Source organism: Triticum dicoccoides, chromosome 5A (assembly GCF_002162155.2).
Source record: "Triticum dicoccoides isolate Atlit2015 ecotype Zavitan chromosome 5A, WEW_v2.0, whole genome shotgun sequence".
Lineage (NCBI taxonomy): Eukaryota > Viridiplantae > Streptophyta > Magnoliopsida > Poales > Poaceae > Triticum > Triticum dicoccoides.
In genome coordinates, this window is record NC_041388.1 from 396,334,519 (window position 1) to 396,353,506 (window position 18,988).

Below are 18,988 nucleotides of genomic sequence, written 5' to 3' on the forward strand. Positions count from 1 at the left end.
CCTCTTGGCCAGCAACCCAATCTTGGCCGCACACCAGGTTGTAAGCGCAGTGCTCATCATCGAACGAGAGACGGACGAACATAAGTTCCCGCTTCAAAAGCCGGTATACTATGTATCCACTGTCCTCACACCATGAAAATCATGGTACCCACATTATCAAAAGATAGCATATGCGGTCTTCATGGCATCCCGAAAACTACGACACTACTTTCAAGAGTGTTCAATTATGGTGGCCTCTGAAGTACCACTCAATGACATAATAAATAACCACAATGCCACGGGCCGGATTGCTAAATGGGCTATTAAGCAAGGCCTTCCGTACATGTTTCTATTGGCCGACAGCTCGAGCAGACGCACAGGACCTCGTCCAACATTGCGTCGGTTGCCAGGTTTTTGCAAACCAAAGCCATATGTCATCTACTGCTCTCCAAACAATCCCCATTACTTGGCCCTTTGCGGTCTAGGGGCTTGATATGGTCGGACCCCTGAAAGGAGGAAGCCATAAGAAAAAGTATCTATTAGTCATGGCGGATAAATTCACCAAATGGATAGAAGCCAAACTAGTTAAAACGACCGAGTCCGGACCAGTGATAGACTTCATATCCGGGGTTGTACACTGTTATGGTGTCCTCCACAACATCATGACTGATAAGGGCTCGAACTTTACAGCTGACAAGGTAAAAACTTGTTGCGGCAACATGGGCATTAAGCTCAATTATGCCTCCTTCTATCACCCCCAAACAAACGATCAAGTCGAACGAGAAAATGGTCTTATTATGAGTGGCATTAAACCCAGATTAGTGCGATCCTTGAAGGAATCAAATACGCACTAGGTTGAGTGATACATCTCCAACATATCTATAATTTTTTATTGCTCCATGCTATATTATCTACTGTTGTGGACAATATTGGGATTTATTATCCACTTTTATATTATTTTCGGGACTAAACTATTAACCGGAGGCCCAGCCCAGAATTGCTGTTTTTTTGCCTTGCAACGCCCCAAGACCGGAGCTTCAGTTGCCTTCCACAGTTTCCGGGTTTCGCCGTGTGTTTTATTTGTGCCTGCCCTTTTATTTGTGCATTGCATCATGTCATCATGCCAGTAATCCATTTAAACCGAGGGAATTCACATGGTGATTCTCTTCAAAACATATCCTCTCGATATTTAGAGAGCTATAGTAAATATTCCAATTATTTGGATTTACCGCAAACACACTCGCAATTTAAAAACTCTTAGGTCTTTTCTGCTTCGAGTTGCTCCTCAAACCTTGCCATATATTCTTTCATCTTTTTTCGGAGCTCCACCAAAAATCTGAACATTTTTGGACCTTCCTAACCCTCACTTCCTATTCGAACCATTTGAATTTAAATCAAATGAGTTTGAATTTAAACTTTCAAAAATGCCCACTCCATTTTTCTTGGAACATGCGCATTTTTGCGAGTCAGGGAAATTTATTCCCGTGCCCAAACTCCTTCTCTACCTTTTCTTTTCTTCCCTTTTCTTCCTCTTTTCTGCTGTTTTTTTATTAGGGCAAATAGTGGGAGAGAGAGCCCAGCCTCTCAGGCCTGCCAGGCCTGCCCTTTTACCTTAAGGCCCAGCTGACCCCTCCTCTCTACTGGGCCGGCACCAAGCCCACCTAACGCTGCTAACCCTAGGCCCGAGCGAAACCCTCTCCTGGTCGATCCCCTCCTCGTTCGTTCGTTCCCACCAGCGCCGCCAACCTCTTCTTTTCCCTCGTCTCCCGCAGCGCGCCGCAACAGAGAGCACGTGCTCGTTCCCGATCCCCATCTCTCTCCCGCTCCTCGCTCTCGCTCGCGCCCGTCCCTCCAGTGCTACCGATGCCATGGCCTCTTCGAGCTCTGCCTGCGTCGACGCCTCAAGCCGCCTTCGTCCCCGCGCTAAATCTTCGCGCGCGCCGGAGCCCTGTGCAGTTGCGTTGCTGCCTGCCCGCGAGCCTCCTCCGAACGTCTCCTTCCTCGCGCCCGTCCAGCAGACCACCAGCGAGCCCCACTTTCGTGCCTCCCCCGAGCTATGTCCGTCGCCCGACATGGCCCGTGAGACCTGCAGCATCACCGGCACCCTGCAGCTCACGCCGTCCCGTTCGCAGGCCCGGCGAGCCCGACCTCTCCGTCGCCCTCGCCTCCACCTCCGTCCCCATGGTGCTGCGGCCTCGTTGCTCCCCTGCCTCTCTGTTGCACCAGGGACTCGAGCCCTCCACTAGCAGGTCGCCCCATCACGCCTCCTTTTTCCCTGCCTCTCTTGCGTTTCTTTTCCTTTCCCTGGTTCTCTCCTAGTTTCTCTCTACAGGACCTGCCTTGGACGCCCAGGTCTACTGCTCCAACCCACGCCTCAGGCAGCCTTGCTATCGTTGTTACCTAGCCAGGAGGCCACCTGATCTGGACACCCACAGACCTCCGACCATCTTCGGTTGCTGCCCGCTGGCCTCGTCGCTCCTCTTGTCACTGCCAAGGCGTGACAACTAGGGAAGCTCAAGACCGCCTTCTGGGTTTTCGCCAAGTTCGTCCACCGCCAGAACAAGTCGGAGATCCGTCGATGCATCTCCGTGTGGAACCTGACAAGTACAACTGGTTGCCCCAAGCAACACACCGCAAACACCAAGTACCTCTACCGAAGGCCCCAAACTTCTACGAAATGCGTACCCCTACATGGGAGACCTCGGATTCACCAAGTTCCCACGACGATAAGTGTAACCCTTCAGATCGTCAAGTTCGACTACGACTCGTGTACGACTACGCGATATTCCTTGGACGCCAAGTTCAACGATGTATCAAGTACCTCTACCGGTGACTCGAACATCTACGAACCGTGTACAACTACCGCCGCTGTAATTTTGACAAGAAACTTGTACCACTACCGTCGCGAGTACCTCTACCGTCATCATGTACCACTACTTCCACTACAAACAGCCAGAGAACGTCAACTTCCCCTACACCGCATTGAACTCGAACCCCTCCAATAATGCACACTTCGAAGGTATAACCGCCGAGAACGATGCCCGTGGATGAATGCTTGCGATGTATGAGTTGAACCGTGTGTTGCTCCGTGTCCGAGTTGTTCGTTGCACGAAGCTCCTCTTTTGCCTTGCCGCCGTCATGTGGGAACCCAGTATCCGGGATCACCCCACCGTCCTTGCATGTCACGCTCTCGTCGCTTTTCCTTTTGCACCAGTATCTCCATGAGCTTCCGGAACCGATATGTTGCCGTGGCATCATTTTCGGATTCATTGTCGTGGCACCCCTTTTCGTTTCCACCATGATGACAAATGCTTCATAATGCTCTTGTCAACTTTTAATAAAAATTGCATAAAACTTGCATGTCATCCGCATCATGATAACAACTTTAAGTTTGGTTAAAATTGTTGTTTGCTTTAAATTGCTAATGCATATGGGGATTTACCGGATTTGTTGTTTGTTATATTCGGCCCCAATTAAAATGTTTAGTTTACTTATGATCCACCTCTTGCCATGTTTAAACAACAGTTAATATTGTTGAGTACCTAACCGGGAGTGAACCAAATAATTGTTGTGATGTTTTGTCAATATGCATCCCGATGCATATTGAGCTCCACTTAACTTGTAGTGTTGTTTGTGCACTTTGTCGTGCCATGCTTTTTAAAACCGGACATGCATCATACTTGTTGTGCATCATGCCATGTTTATGTGGTGGTTGTTTACTATGTTGTTTGCATCTTTCCGGTGTTGCTTCTTCGGGTTAGTTCCAATAACGTCGTGTTGTGAGGATTCATTCGACTATGTTCGTTTGTCTTCTTCATGGACTCGTTCTTCTTCCTTGCGGGATTTCAGGCAAGATGACCATACCCTCGAAATCACTTCTATCTTTGCTTGCTAGTTGCTCGCTCTTTTGCTATGCCTATGCTGCGATACCTACCACTTGCTTATCATGCCTCCCATTTTGTTAAGCCAAGCCTCTAACCCACCTTGTCCTAGCAAACTGTTGTTTGGCTATGTTACCGCTTTGCTCAGCCCCTCTTATAGCGTTGCTAGTTGCAGGTGACGATTGGAGCTTGTTCCTTGTTGGAACATGGATATTTTGTTGGGATATCACAATATCTCTTATTTAATTAATGCATCTATATACTTGGTAAAGGGTGGAAGGCTCAGCCTTATGCCTGGTGTCTTGTTCCACTCTTGCCGCCCTAGTTTCCGTCATACCGGTGTTATGTTCCCGGATTTTGCGTTCCTTACACGGTTGGGTTATAATGGGAACCCCTTGATAGTTCACCTTGAATAAAACTCCTCCAGCAAGGCCCAACCTTGGTTTTACCATTTGCCACCTAGCCTTTTCTTTCCCTTGGGTCGGCCAGCCCAGGGGTCATCTTTATTTAAGCCCCCGGGTCAGTGCTTCTCTAAGTGTTGGTCCAACCAGAGCACCGTGCAGGGCCGTCCCTTGGCAACTTGGGTTATGTTGGCTCCCATACGCTTAGCTTATCCGGTGTGCCCTGAGAACGAGATATGTGCAACTCCTATCAGGATTTGTCGGCATAGTGGGTGGTCTTGCTGGACTTGTTTTGCCATTGTCGAGGATGTCTTGTAACCGGGATGCCGAGTCTGATCGGATTGTCTTGGGAGAAGGAATATCCTTCGTTGACCGTGAGAGCTTGTGATGGGCTAAGTTGGGACACCCCTGCAGGGATTTGAACTTTTGAAAGTCGTGCCCGCGGTTATGGGCAAATGGGAATTTGTTAATGTTCGGTTGTAGAAAACCTAAAGCTTAACTTAATTAAAATACATCAACCGCGTGTGGAACCGTGATGGTCTCTTCTCGGTGGGGTCCGGGAAGTGAACACAGTGTTGGAGTTATGCTTGACGTAGGTTGTTCTAGGATCACTTCTTGATCATAGTTGTTCGATCGTGCTTTGCCTTCTATTCTCGCTCTCTTTTGCGTATGTTAGCCACCATATATGCTAGTCGCTTGCTGCAGCTCCACCTCATACCTTTTACCCTACCTATAAGCTTAAATAGTCTTGATCGCGAGGGTGTGAGATTGCTGAGTCCCCGTGACTCACAGATACTTCCAAAACCAGTTTGCAGGTGCCGATGAAATCGTGTAGGTGACGCAACCGAGCTCAAGGAGGAGCTAGTTGAAGATCGTGTTCGTTATGATGTTCCATTTCCAGTTGATCAGTAGTGGAGCCCAGTTGGGACAATCGGGGATCTATGTAGCATTTGGGGTAGTCTTCTTTTATTTTGGTTCCGGAGTCGGACCTTGATTGTATCTGATTGATGTATTGCTTTATTCATGTACTTGTGTGAAGTGGCAATTGTAAGCCAACTATGTATCTCTTTCCCTTATGTATTATATGGGTTGTGTGAAGATTACCTCACTTGCGACATTGCTTTCAATGCGGTTATGCCTCTAAGTCGTGCTTCGACACGTGGGAGATATAGCCGCATAGAGGGCGTTACATGCCTGTTTTAGGGTTTCGAAGAAAAGGAATATCAAACGGAGTCCAAATGGAATGAAACCTTCGGGAATGTGATTTTCTCAATGAATAAGACCCGGGAGACCCTGGACCCTATGTCAAGAAATAAAACAGGAGGCCACGAGGAAGGAGGGCGCGCCCACCCCCACCAGGCACGCCCTCCACCCTCATGGCCCCCCTGTTGCTCCACCGAAGTACTCCTTCCTCCTATATATATCCACGTACCCCCAAACGATCAGAACAGGAGCCAAAACCCTAATTCCACTGTCGTAACTTTCTGTATCCATGAGATTCCATCTTGGGGCCTATTCCGGAGCTCCGTCGAAGGGGGCATCGATCACGGAGGGCTTCTACATCAACACCATAGCCCCTCCGATGAAGTGTGAGTAGTTCACCTCAGACCTACAGGTCCATAGTTAGTAGCTAGATGGCTTGTTCTCTCTTTTTGAATCTCAATACAATGTTCTCCCCCTCTCTTGTGGAGATCTATTCGATGTAATCTTGTTTTTGCGGTGTGTTTCTTGAGAACGATGAATTGTGGGTTTATGATCAAGTCTATCTATGAATATTCTCTGAATATTCTCTGAATTCTTTTATGTATGATTGGTTATCTTTGCAAGTCTCTTCGAATTATCAGTTTGGTTTGGCCTACAAGATTGATCTTTCTTGCAATGGGAGAAGTCCTTAGCTTTGGGTTCAATCTTGCAGTGTCCTTTCTCGGTGACAGTAAGGGCAGCAAGGCACGTATTGTATTGTTTCCATCGAGGATAACAAGATGGGGTTTTCTTCATATTGCATGAGTCTATCCCTCTACATCATGTCATCTTGCTTAAGGCGTTACTCTATTTTTAACTTAATACTCTAGATGCATGATGGATAGCAGTCGATGAGTGGAGTAATAGTAGTAGATACAGGCAGGAGTCTGTCTACTTGTCTCGGACGTGATGCCTATATACATGATCATACCTAGATATTCTCATAACTATGCTCAATTCTGTCAATTGCTCAACAGTAATTTGTTCACCCACCGTAGAATACTTATGCTCTTCAGAGAAGCCACTAGTGAAACCTATGGCCCCCAGGTCTATCTTTATCATATTGATCTCCTACTACTTAGTTATTTCCTTTGCTATTTACTTTGCCTTTATTTTACTTTGCATCTTTTATCATAAAATACTGAAAATTTTATCTTATCATATCTATCAGATCTCACTCTTGTAAGTGGCCCGATAGGGATTGACGACCCCTATTTGCGTTGGTTGCGAGGATTTATTTGTTTTGTGCAGGTTCAAGGGATTCGCGCGTAGCCTCCTACTGGATTGATACCTTGGTTCTCAAAAACTAAGGGAAATACTTACGCTACTTTGCTGCATCATCCCTTCCTCTTCGGGGAAAACCAACGCAGTGCTCAAGAGGTAGTATTGAGGAGCTCGACTTCGTACTATGGGGGCTGCGGACCACGCGAATCGCACTACCGGATACACACTGTTTTTTATGGTGTACAGCGCAGAGGCGATACTGCCCTACGACATCATTCATGACTCACCTCGAGTACACATGTACGAAGAGAAAGAAGCCGAGCTTGATGGCAGGACAGTTTAGACGCCCTGGAGGAGGAGCGTGATGTTGCAAAAGCCCGCTCGCATTCTATCAACAACAGGCTCGACGGTATCAAAGCAGAGAAGTACGGGCGAAAACTTATAATGTTGGCGAACTCGTTCTACGCCTACCAGAGAAGAAAAAGGACAAGCTCAAGCCCAAATGGGAAGGTCCCTTTGTCATTGACAAAGTTCTAACCGGTGGAGCGTACCTTCTACGGGATGCGTCGAACAATCGACTCGAGCCAAACCCATGGAACGCGGCCAGACTCCGATGGTTCTACGCCTAGTGCCGGACTCTGTGTTCTTCTCCTTACCTTCGCCTTTATATATATATATATATCCTCTATCTGTCTTTCTTTCTTCCCTTTTTCTTCACGGCCTTAAAAGGTTAAAATGTGTCTTGACTACACAATCTTGACGCGCCATGCGTTCTCATTATACCTGGGGGCTTCTTATACAGAAGCTTAATATAATTATGTTCCGGGCTCTATGCCCCCTGCACATGTGTTACTTTTCCACATGTACCTTTTCTTCGCCATTATATGCATCAATATGACTTAAGTTTTGGCCAAGCTGGATTGCCTGGCTCTTGTTTTTATGCCCTACGTTCCCGTTAATTCGGCTAGGGCATAAGGGGAGAACCTCTGCGATTGTTACTGCCGGGTCAGCCGGATGTGTACCTCAGACTGGGTGAAGCCGAAAGCTAGCGTTCTTAAGGGAATATTCGGTCGGTGAACAAAATATGACTTTTACTTATTGCAATACATGCCCCCAGATGTTTATATCCTGCGTCTCTTTTCACAGTTCGGACATGCACATTAATGCATGCGTACCCAGGGAAAGGAACCCTTAACGGAACTATTCTCCCTGGAAGATGTTTCTTACTATCCATGTATATAACATAGCTAGTTGGATACTTGTATGTTCAAGCACTTATGACCCCTATGCCTGGTTTCCACGCGTACCCCGGTTTTTACATAACTGAGCGGGTGTTCGGATACACTCCGGACTCTCGAGTCCGGAGGTCGAAGCGAAAAGGTCCGCCATGACAAATGATTTACAATCCGCTAGGGACAATATATGTCACTTGAAGTACACAGTCACTTAGATTGACTAAATTCTTCTTCTATACCATCCAACAGCCTGTCTAGCCTACAATCCTGTTGGGAATACTTTGCGGCTAATTTTACCTGGTCATACACAAGACTAACGGGGATCTCTTTGCCATCAGACCCCACAGGTCCGACCTCGGCCATGTGGTTCGGGTCTGCCTTGGTATATCGCGTCTTCACCATGGCCCAGGCTTCCCTTGCATCTTGTCGGTAGGTAGATATCTTCCATAATCTGAAGCGCCACCGCGCTCCCTTGAGCATCTCTACGAGCTCCCACATGCCTCTTGGTAGGGAGGCGAATGGCCACAAGGCCTGGGCAATGCCCTGCATCACCTGCCAAACTTGTTTGTGCAGTTGTGAGAGCTCTGGCAGAAGATCGCCCATAGACACGGGCATCTCCTCTTCGGGACAACCCGTCAGCATACCTACATATATAACTCTGTTAGTCGGTTTCTTCCCCGAACTCTATATAAGTTCGTTCAAGCACTTACTAAAAATGCCACGTCGAAGCTCCTCATTCTCCTTTACGGAGTCAGCTAGCTGGGCCCGAACATCTTTCAGTTCAGTGCCTAGCCGGGTATTGGCATCTTGGAGATCGTTTTGCTCCTGCCTAACCCGCGTAAGCACGCGCTCGCCAGCCTCTAGCTGTCGTTGAGCATGTTGCTCATCCCCTCGCACGACCTTCGGATTCACTCCGGCATCATCTGCAGAATCTATTGTTAGATTTGCATGCATAAAGAATACTAACGGGTACATGTCATTTCATTCTTTTTGATCAGAACAAGTGTTACTAGATGGGGCCTTCTTGGACTCCTTCATTTCGGCAACTGTGGCCCGTAGTTGGGCTTTGCACTCCTCTAGATCTTGAGACAACTGGGTATTCTTCTCCGTAAGAACCTACGCATATAATGATCCTTAAATCAATTGTGCCAACTGTTTCAAGTCTCAGGGGCTACTGATATACATAATTATCAGACTTTCTTACCCGTATATCCTTTACATACTGGTCCGTGGCTCTGGCAAGACCATTTTGAGCAGCTCGGATGTACGCGTCTCCTGAGTTGAAGGCATCGAACGCCTCATCAGAGAAACCAGGGTCGCGGAGTACGGCCCGGCGACGCCTGTGATTCATGGCACTCTCTACTTGGAAATTCCTAGCGGACAGCCTATCTGCATCCTCTGTAGGAGGAACATCCGGTGTTACCCCCACATTAGCATCTGCCCCTAAGACCGGCTCTAGAGTCCGGCTAGTGGAGGCGTGACCGGCAGGCTCTCTGGACATGGTCCGGCGAGCGTTTTTTCTGCCAGGAACCATGGACGTTATTATATTTTAAAGACGACAACCATAGAGCAGGGTTCTTTTTCATACCTCTGCGACGGCGTCTCAGTCCTGACCGCCTTCCTTTTAAGCCTACCCGGCTTCGGTGCCCCTCGTTGGTGAGCCACCGTGCGTTCGGCATGGCGTCCCGAGGGCCTTCCCTGTAAGACACCATATGTGTGCGGTGGGTGAAGTGCAAAAAAGGGATCCTTCTCAGAAGTTGGGACTCCGGTTTTACTTACATGTGATGAAGGGAGCAGGCCAGGATAATCGGCTGTGATGGCCACCAAGGCACCGTCGCAACTTAATTGATAGAACGTCATGTCGATAAGCTCCACAAATATGTCCGGATCTTCTTCGAGTCCGGGGTCGAGGGCCCGGTCAGGGTCCTCTGGCTGTGGAGACGGGCTGTGGACCTCCCTCACAGCTTTTCACAGTTCCTGCTATGAAATAGCAAGGAAAATATTTATGATGAAGAATGCGGGAAAGGTCTGGAGTAAAAGGTACCAGCTCACCCAGTTTGGGGGTTCGTACATGGAGAATCCATCCCGTGGCTTTAAAGTGGATGAACTCCTCTTTCTCTCCTTTGTATAAATCAGACACTATTTTCGTTAGAGCAGCGGCGGAGTCCGGACCTTTACGGCCGCAGCGGGTGGCATCATCTTCTCCATTGAAGTGCCACATGGGTTTCCCCCGACACAGAAGCGGCTGCACCCCCCCGCATTATACACATTGACATAACCTCGATTATTGTCAGTCCTGATTTGGCCAGCGTTTTTATCCTGCCCATCAGGTAAAGGACCTCTCTGTTATCTTCCTCCTGGGGGCTCCGAGGGCGCCAGCTGCGGCATTTCTTCAAAGGGGCATTATTAAACTCAGGACGGCCCATCCGAATAGGGTCCGGAAGGGGGACGTCCTCCATATAAAACCACTCCGAAGGCCAGTCTTCGGATGTCTTCTTTGGAGTACCGGATAGGTAACCGGTCCCGACGATGCGCCATATTTCGGCTCCGCCCACTTGATATATTGACCCCTCCTGTTTACGAGGTACGAGGCAGAATAGCCTCTTCCATAGCTAAAAATGAGCTTCACAGCCCAGAAACAACTCGCAAAAGGCAACGTAGCCGGCGATGTGTAATATGGAGGCGGGAGTAAAGTTATGCAGCTGGAGGCCGTAGAACTCCAGGAGCATGCGGAGGAACAGATGTATTGGAAATCCGAGTCCCCTCAATAAGTAAGGGACAAGGCATACCCGCTCCCCCATGGATGGGTTGGGAAAGCTCTCCGCTTGTTCCCCGCCATTATAAGTGGCTAGTCCGGCTCGGACGGGGACCATATATGCAGGAGGGAGAAACCCCTGGGTCTGTAACTCTACTAATTGGCTGTGGGGGACGGAACACTTCTCCCAATTGCTTGGCTTAGTGCTACGGGAGCGAGAGGAGGAGCTGCGATGGCTGGCCATGATGGGATGGACTTTTCCGGGCGCGCTCCGATGGATACTCGCTGCGGGAGGATGGTGTGATCTGGATCTGAGGATCCTTGACTCTTTAAATAGATGATTTACTCACATGGTTTGGGTGGAAAATGTAAAAATTCCCCGACTTCTCGCATTCGCTCGACACGTGGAAGATAGCCATTATTAAAGCACAGAAGCCGAGGAGTGCAACATTCATGGGAAGCCGGACACTACTCGTTACGACAGGTACTCAGGATTTGGAGAAGAACCCGCCTTGCAATGCCGAAGACAATCTGCGCGCTGGACTCATCGTCATTGAAGCCTAGTTCAGGGGCTACTGAGGGAGTCCTGGATTAGGGGGTCCCCAGACAGCCATACTATATACTTTGGCCGGACTGTTGAACTATAAGGATACAAGATTGAAGACTTCGGCCCGTGTCCGGGTGGGACTCTCCTTTGCATGGAAGGCAAGCTTGGCAATTCGGATATGTAGATCTCGTCCCTTGTAACCGACTCTTTGTAACCCTAGACCCCTCCGTTGTCTATATAAACCGGAGGGTTTAGTCCATAGGACAACAACAATCATAATCATAGGCTAGCTTCTAGGGTTTAGCCTCTACGATCTCGTGGTAGATCAACTCTTGTAATACTCATATCATCAAGATCAATCAAGCAGGAAGTAGGGTATTATCTCCATCGAGAGGGCCCGAACCTGGGTAAACATTGTGTTCCTTGCCTCCTGTTACCATCAACCTTAGACACATAGTTCGGGACCCCCTACCTGAGATCCGCCAGTTTTGACACCGACAATCATCATCACCATCGATCCTCTCATCAAGAGAGGGTCAATCTCCGTCAACATCTTCACTAGCACTATCTCGTCTCAAACCCTAGTTCATCTCTTGTATTCGATCTTGATCTCAAAACCTTAGATTGGTACCTTGGGTTGCTAGTAGTGTGGATTACTCCTTGTAGTTGATGCTAGTTGGTTTATCTGGTGGAAGATTATATTTTCAGATCCTTAATAATAATTAATACTCCTCTAGTGGAAGATTAATACTCCTCTTACTAGTAACCCACAGGTACCAATATGAGGTGTTGGGACCAAGCTCGAATACAAGAGATGAACTAGGGTTTGAGAGGAGATGGTGCTAGTAAAGATGTTGATGGATATTGACCCCCTCTCGATTAGAGGATCAATGGTGATGATGATGGCGACGATTTCCCCCTCCCGAAGGGATGTTTCCTCGGCAGAACAGCTGCGCTAGAGCCCTAGATTAGTTTTGCCCAGGTTCCATCTCAAGACAGCGGCGCTTCGTCCTGAAAGCTTCCTTTTGATTTTTCCTGGGTCAATACACACCATATAGCCAAAGATGGGCACCGGTGGCCTGCAAGGGGCCCACAAGGTCGGGGGAACACCCTCCACCCTTGTGGCTGGCTGGTGACCTCCCTCTGGTACTTTCTTTTCCCAATATTTTTTATATATTCCAAAAACATGCTCCGTGAAGTTTTAGGACTTTTGGAGTTGTGCGGAATAGGTCTCTAATATTTGCTCCTTTTCTAGTCTAGAATTCTAGCTGCCGGGATTCTCCCTCTTCATGTAAACCTTATAAAATAAGAGAAAAAATGCATAAGTATTGTGATATAATGTGTAATAACAGCCCATAATGCAATAAATATCAATATAAAATCATGATGCAAAATGGAAGTATCAGGCGGCGGCGGTGAGGTCGTGGGCAAACTTGGGTGGCGGCGGTGAGGTCGAGGGCGGGCTCGGGCGACAGCCGGCATCGAAGGCGTGCTCGGGCACAGGGCGATCGACGGCGGCGATAGATCGAGTGGGGGAGATGGGGGAAAAGTACTTAGCAAAATTTTGAGCCCGCACGTGGTTAAGTCAAACTAGTAGTAGCGCTAGTAGGAAAACACGCTATAACTAAGTGAGCTATAGCGCTTTCCACCAAAACGCGCTACTGCTATAGGAAGTAGCTATTTATTTTTCTTTTCCTTTTATCTAAGGAACTTAGCTATATCACGAGCACGCAAAAAGTGCTACTACTAACGTAGCTATAATGCTTTGTGAGAGAAAGCGCTACTGCTACGCATTTCTCCTTTATTTTTATTTTTGTTTTGATTTTTTTTACATTTTCTTTTTTTTCATTTCTCCTTTTCCTATTTCTTTCATATTTCATTTACTTTTATATTTATTTTCTTTTTCTTAGCAGTAGCCCTCTACCACAGAAATGCGCTGCTACAAGGCACTTAGCTATAGTGTGCTTTCTGCAGAATCCCTACTACTATTCCTAACCTATCGGCAATAGTGTGGGAATTATAGTTTTGTAGCGCTTTTTCTTGCAGACGCACTACTGCTACAACCATAACTGTAGCGCGCTTTGTTGACGCGCGCTACTACTAAGTAGTAGTAGCCCTTTGTTCTGACCAGCGCTACTGCTATACCTCTGTGTATAAGGTTTTCCCTAGTAGTGGGAGCAGCCCCAGTCTTGATAGCATTTGCCATCTGTTTTTGTGTCTTGGCAGGAGGTGCAACCGTCTCATCCTCCTCCTCTTATTTTCCTTCATCCATCATCATGGATGGTCTGCCAATGATTCTAGCAACGGTCTTCCTGACCCTTTCTTTCCTCTTCTTTCCACCAGTAGCTTCTTCTTCTTTGGGCTCAAGTGTAAACTGCATTGTCTCTTGAGTTGAAGCTCTAGGCTTGGACATTGGAGTCCTCTTTCCATGAGCCTTCTTGGAAAGGCCTAGCTTTGTGGCAGCAGCAGCATACTCTTTCTTGAGCACCTTTTCTTGGAGGTCACTTCCTCCTCAATCACAAAGTCTTCGTCTTCACTCTAAGAAGTTCTTTTCTTCCATTGCCTAGTAGCTACCTTAGGCAAGTTACTGGGAGTGCTTCTACTCCCCTCATCATAGCTGCTATTGGGTCTAGTGCCCTCACTGAGATTGACGTGCTCTTCAGACTTATTCTGACTGTCACTATTCTCTGACATAGATGCAACTGACCCTGTGAATAGATGGGTGTGTATAGAGTAGATGAGCATCACAAAATATAGCCAATTTTTGCAAAAAGTGAAACGAAGACTTAACTTTCATTTTCTGCAGAAAGCATTTCGGAGCTACCGATTTGCCAAACTTGGTGACACCGAAGCACTAACAGAGTTTAAACATGCAATTTCGGTCATACCGATATGCAGTTTGGTGACTCCGAGATGCTTGGGTTTCACAGAGAAAGTGATTTCGGTCTCACCGATTAGTACACTTCGGTCAGACCAAGTTGTACTTGGTGCAATGGCCAGGGCCAATCAGTGTGGCCGAAATCCTCAGATCGGTCATTCCGAGATGGGTTCGGCGGAAACCTAACCCTAAGTTTTTGCATCAAATCTATTCAAAAGGATTTCTTTGCTGGATAGAATGATTTCATACTTGGGAGGAATAAAGGCATTATACTTTGTGCAAGAATCAAAGTAAAGGATAGTACAAAGGGTCGAATCTATACCCTAACTCGGTGACGGATCCCTATGGCAGAAATGGTGGTGAAGATACCTGTTGACGGCGGTGGAGACCAGCGGCGAAGGCTCAGTGGCAGAGGCGGTGATGATCCGAAGACCTAGGGGTGGTAGTGCCGGGGAGGCGTGGGCGAGTGTCTTTGGAGAAATTTCCAAACTTCGAGCCACGGTAGTGATACGTCCATTTTGCATCATGTTTTCCTACTGTTATTTATGATGTTTTATGCATAATAATGCTTTTTCAAGTAATTCTAATGCCTTTTGTCACATAATATGCAAGGCACACACAAAGAGGGAGAATTCCGGCAGCTGGAAATCTGGACCTGGAAAAGCTACATCAGGCCACCTATTCTACACAACTACAAACAAGCTGAAACTTTACGGAGATTTTTTATGGAATATATGAGGAATACTGGAGCCAATATGTACCAGAGGGGGCCCACCAGGTGGGCACAACCCACCTGGCGCGCTAGGGAGCCCAGGCGCGCCCTGGTGGGTTGTGCTCCCCTTGGCCCACCTCCGGTGCCCATCTTTTGGTATATAATTCATTTTGACCTAGAAAAAAATAAGGAGAGGACTTTTGGGATGGGGCGCCACCGTCGCGAGGCGGAACTTGGGCAGGAGCACTTTCGCCCTTCGGTGGAGCGATTCCATCGAGGGAACTTCCCTCCCAGAGGGGGAAATCATCGTCATCATCATCACCAACTACTCTCCCATCTTGGGGAGGGCAATCTCTATCAACATCTTTAACAACACCATCTCCTCTCAAACCCTAGTTCATCTTTTTTTTTCAATCTTTCGATTGGATCTATAGATTGGTGCTTGTGGGTGACTAGTAGTGTTGATTACATCTTGTAGTTGATTACTATATGATTTATTTGGTGGCAGATTATATGTTCAGATCCATTATGCTATTTAATACCCCTCTGATCTTGAGCATGATTATCATTTGTGAGTAGTTACTTTTGTTCTTGAGGTCACGGGAGAAATCATGTTGCAAGTAATCATGTGAATTTGATATGTGTTCAATATTTTGATAGTATGTATGTTGTGATTCCCTTAGTGGTGTCATGTGAACGTCGACTACATGACACTTCACCATATTTGGGCCTAAGGGAATGCATTGTGGAGTAGTTATTAGACGATGGGTTCCGAGAGTGACAGAAGCTTAAACCCTAGTTTATGCGCTATTCCGTAAGGGACCGATTGGATCGAAAAGTTTAATTCTATGGTTAGAATTTATTCTTAATCCTTTTCTTATAGTTGTGGATGCTTGCGAGGGGGTTAATCATAAGTAGGAGGTTTTTTCAAGTAAGAACAACATCTAAGCACCGGTCCACCCATATACCAAATTATCAAAGTAGCGAACACGAATCGAATCAACATGATGAAAGTGACTAGATGAAATTCCCGTGTACCCTCAAGAACGCTTTGCTTATTATAAGAGACCGTTTTGGCCTGTCCTTTGCCTTAAAAGGATTGGTCTACCTTACTGCACTTTTGTTACTATTATCATTACTTGCTCATTACAAAATATCTTGCTATGAAACAACTCTGTTACTTACAATTTCAGCACTTGCAGACATTACCTTGCTGAAAGCCACTTGTCATTTCCTTCTGCTCCTTGTTGGGTCGGACACTCTTACTTACTGAAAAGAGCTATAGTTGATCCCCTATACTTGTGGGTCATTAGGTATATATACCCAGACGTTGTCAGTGGCACCGAGTGGAACGTCTCGGTGGCACTGAGATGCAAAACTGCTAGCAGTTGCCACTAAAAAAGACACATCCGTGACATTTTGGGCTGAACGAATTTTTTTCTGCCATGCTTGACACTGCTATGACGATAATTGTGACAAAACCCGGTATCATCATAGATGTGGTGGGCTCCTATTTCTATGACAAAAAATTATGACAAAAAATGGGCTTTTCATATTGGGCGGGCCGGAGACGCACCTGCATGACATTCTTTGGGCTGTCCATGACGGAAAAAATTGTGGTAGAAGCGAGGGCGAGGAAAATTTCAGGGAGTTCCCAGTTACGGTGGGTGTGTCAGGGGTTGGGTGTGACATATGCCAATGGATGGCTTATCATGGTGGGGGCGAGTAGAACGTCGCGGTGCCTGGAAACGGGATAAGGCGTAGACACGAACACCGGCGTACTTTACATAGGTTCGGGGCTCTCCTAGGAGATAACACCCCTAGTCCTGCTCTGCGGGGTCTCCGCATGGTCACTAAGGCAAAGTGAATACAAAGGTGTTCCTCGAGCTGTATGCTGAAGGTAGGAGAAGGCAGGGTCGGCTATCTCCCCCCTCTAGGATCTGGTCTAGTTCTAATGGTTCGGAACCCTTTGCATGGGTGCCCTGGGGGGTTTATACATGCCTACCCCCTAGGGGTACAATGGTAAATTGTTTGGGCGTAGGGCCCAGCCGTTAGTCTCTTCGCCCGCCGATCCTTCCGCCGACTGCTGGGGCCCACCGACTGGCGGGCCCCGCCGACTGGTCTGGTACAAAGCCGACAGGCCATACCCACCGCTTGAGGGTCTAGCCGGCTTATGTTTACTGTAGCCATGCCTCTAATGACGTAGGTTTGGTCATGGGGTCGTGGCTACAGCCCCGCCGTCTGGCGGGTGATCACTGTAGCCACTCCCTGTCTCGTCTGGTTAATGGTGCGGGGAACCCGTGGGAGGGGCAGGCCGACTCCCGGGGGCCGGCTCCCTACGGATCCGACTGGTGACGCTCTTGCCGCCTTATAGACTCTCATTGACTGGTAGGGCCCGTCATCTATGGACCGTACTGACAGGCCGTCATGGGCACAGGACTCCGCCCACTGTTGCTGATGTCAGGGATGGCATGGCAACAATGCCGCGCCAGACGGAGATCTCCGTTGGTACAGCGCACTGTGGCCTAGCAATCTCCTGGAAAAGGGGAGGGAGTGGGCTTCACTGTTGGCACTCCTTGTCCCATCCCCCCTGATGAGGGCATGGGCTTTGTTGGTGCCCTGGGCCGACTCCCCACGGCCGGCTTCTCTGGAAGCCGCCAGGCGGGAGTCGGCCGGTCTTGACCTCGCCTCTAGGACTCGGATGCATTCGGGCAGCCGACTGTTCCTTCAGCCGTCCTCCAGAAGGCGGCTCTTCATCTGTCGTCTCAAGGGGCGCAGTCAGCCCCGCTATATTGAAAGGTTTTGGGACTCGGGTTAGCCTACCCGTGGCCCATTACTCCGACAGTAGTCCACGAAGCTGATGAGGTGCCGCGAGCAACCAGCCGAGGAGCCTCAGCAGTTTCTTTCTCCGAGTATTTGAGGTGAAAACCTCATTTGACTTCTGCAGCGTCGACTGGCAAGAGTCGGACTCACCCAATTTGACTTGTCCAACAAATTTTCGAATGCCTTGGCGGTATCCCAGTGGCGTGCTTGCTAAGCTTCCAGGCCGCCGCCCGTTTCAGGATCGTCATGTGGCAACAAGCGGCCAGGCCAGTCTGGCCATCCACAAGTGCGACGGGACATGCCTACGGGCGGGCCCCGACACTATCGCGCCTCGGTGCGCGAGCGGATCCGCTGCGGCCGGAGTGGACGGCTGAGGTTGTCGTGGACTTACTGCGTGCAGTAACTTTGCGCGATAAACATGGGGGGCATGGAGTAGTGGGCGCAATAGATCCCACAACCGCCCCCTCGGCTTCGCAGCCCATGAGGCTATAAGTAGGGGGAGGAGGGGGAGTGGTGGAGCACGCGCGTCCCTCCTCCTCATTGCTTCTTCTTCTTCCTCTTCTCTCTCGCCGCTGCACCTCAAGCTATGTCGAGTGCTACGGTGATCCGCTCACAATGAGCTCTTCCTCCGCCGTCACGCCCCCTACAGTGCACTCCGGCACCTGGGACGGTTCGGAGGTCCACGACGATCACGTCGATTTTCTCTGCAAGACGCGTCGACTGCCCGGTGAGGACCTCGTGCGGGTCCGCCTCGCGCGGAGGGGGGAAATCTCGCCGGCGCCGCAGGAGGGCGAGCGGGTCGTCTTCCGCTTGCACTGCCTACGCGGCCTGGGCTTACCGGTAAGCAGCTTCTTCCGATCTTTTCTTGAGTTCTACGGACTCCAGCCACACCACCTCACCCCCAACACGGTGGTGCTGCTGTCCGCCTTTGTCACCTTGTGCGAAGGCTTCCTCGGCGTTCTCCCCACCATCAAACTCTGGGGGGAGTTCTTCTACTCCAAGCTCAGCACCCAAGCCGCGGGCGTGCCGGCTCAGTGCGGCGCGTTCATCGCCGTGCGGAGGTCGGGGGCCGACAACCCGTTTCCCTCCATCAAGCTGAGAAAGTTGGTGAAGATGTGGCAGCAGTCGTACTTCTATGTGAAGAACGTCTCCGCGGAGGGTGATTGGGTCAATCTACCGGGCTACGTAGTCGGTCCGCCGGCGGGGAGGCAGCCCAACTGGTCGCATTGGGCCAGGACGCTGACGCCCGAAGGAGCCAGCGCCGTCGCGCGACTTCGAGTGCTGACGCAGTAGGAGGGCTTGACCGGACCG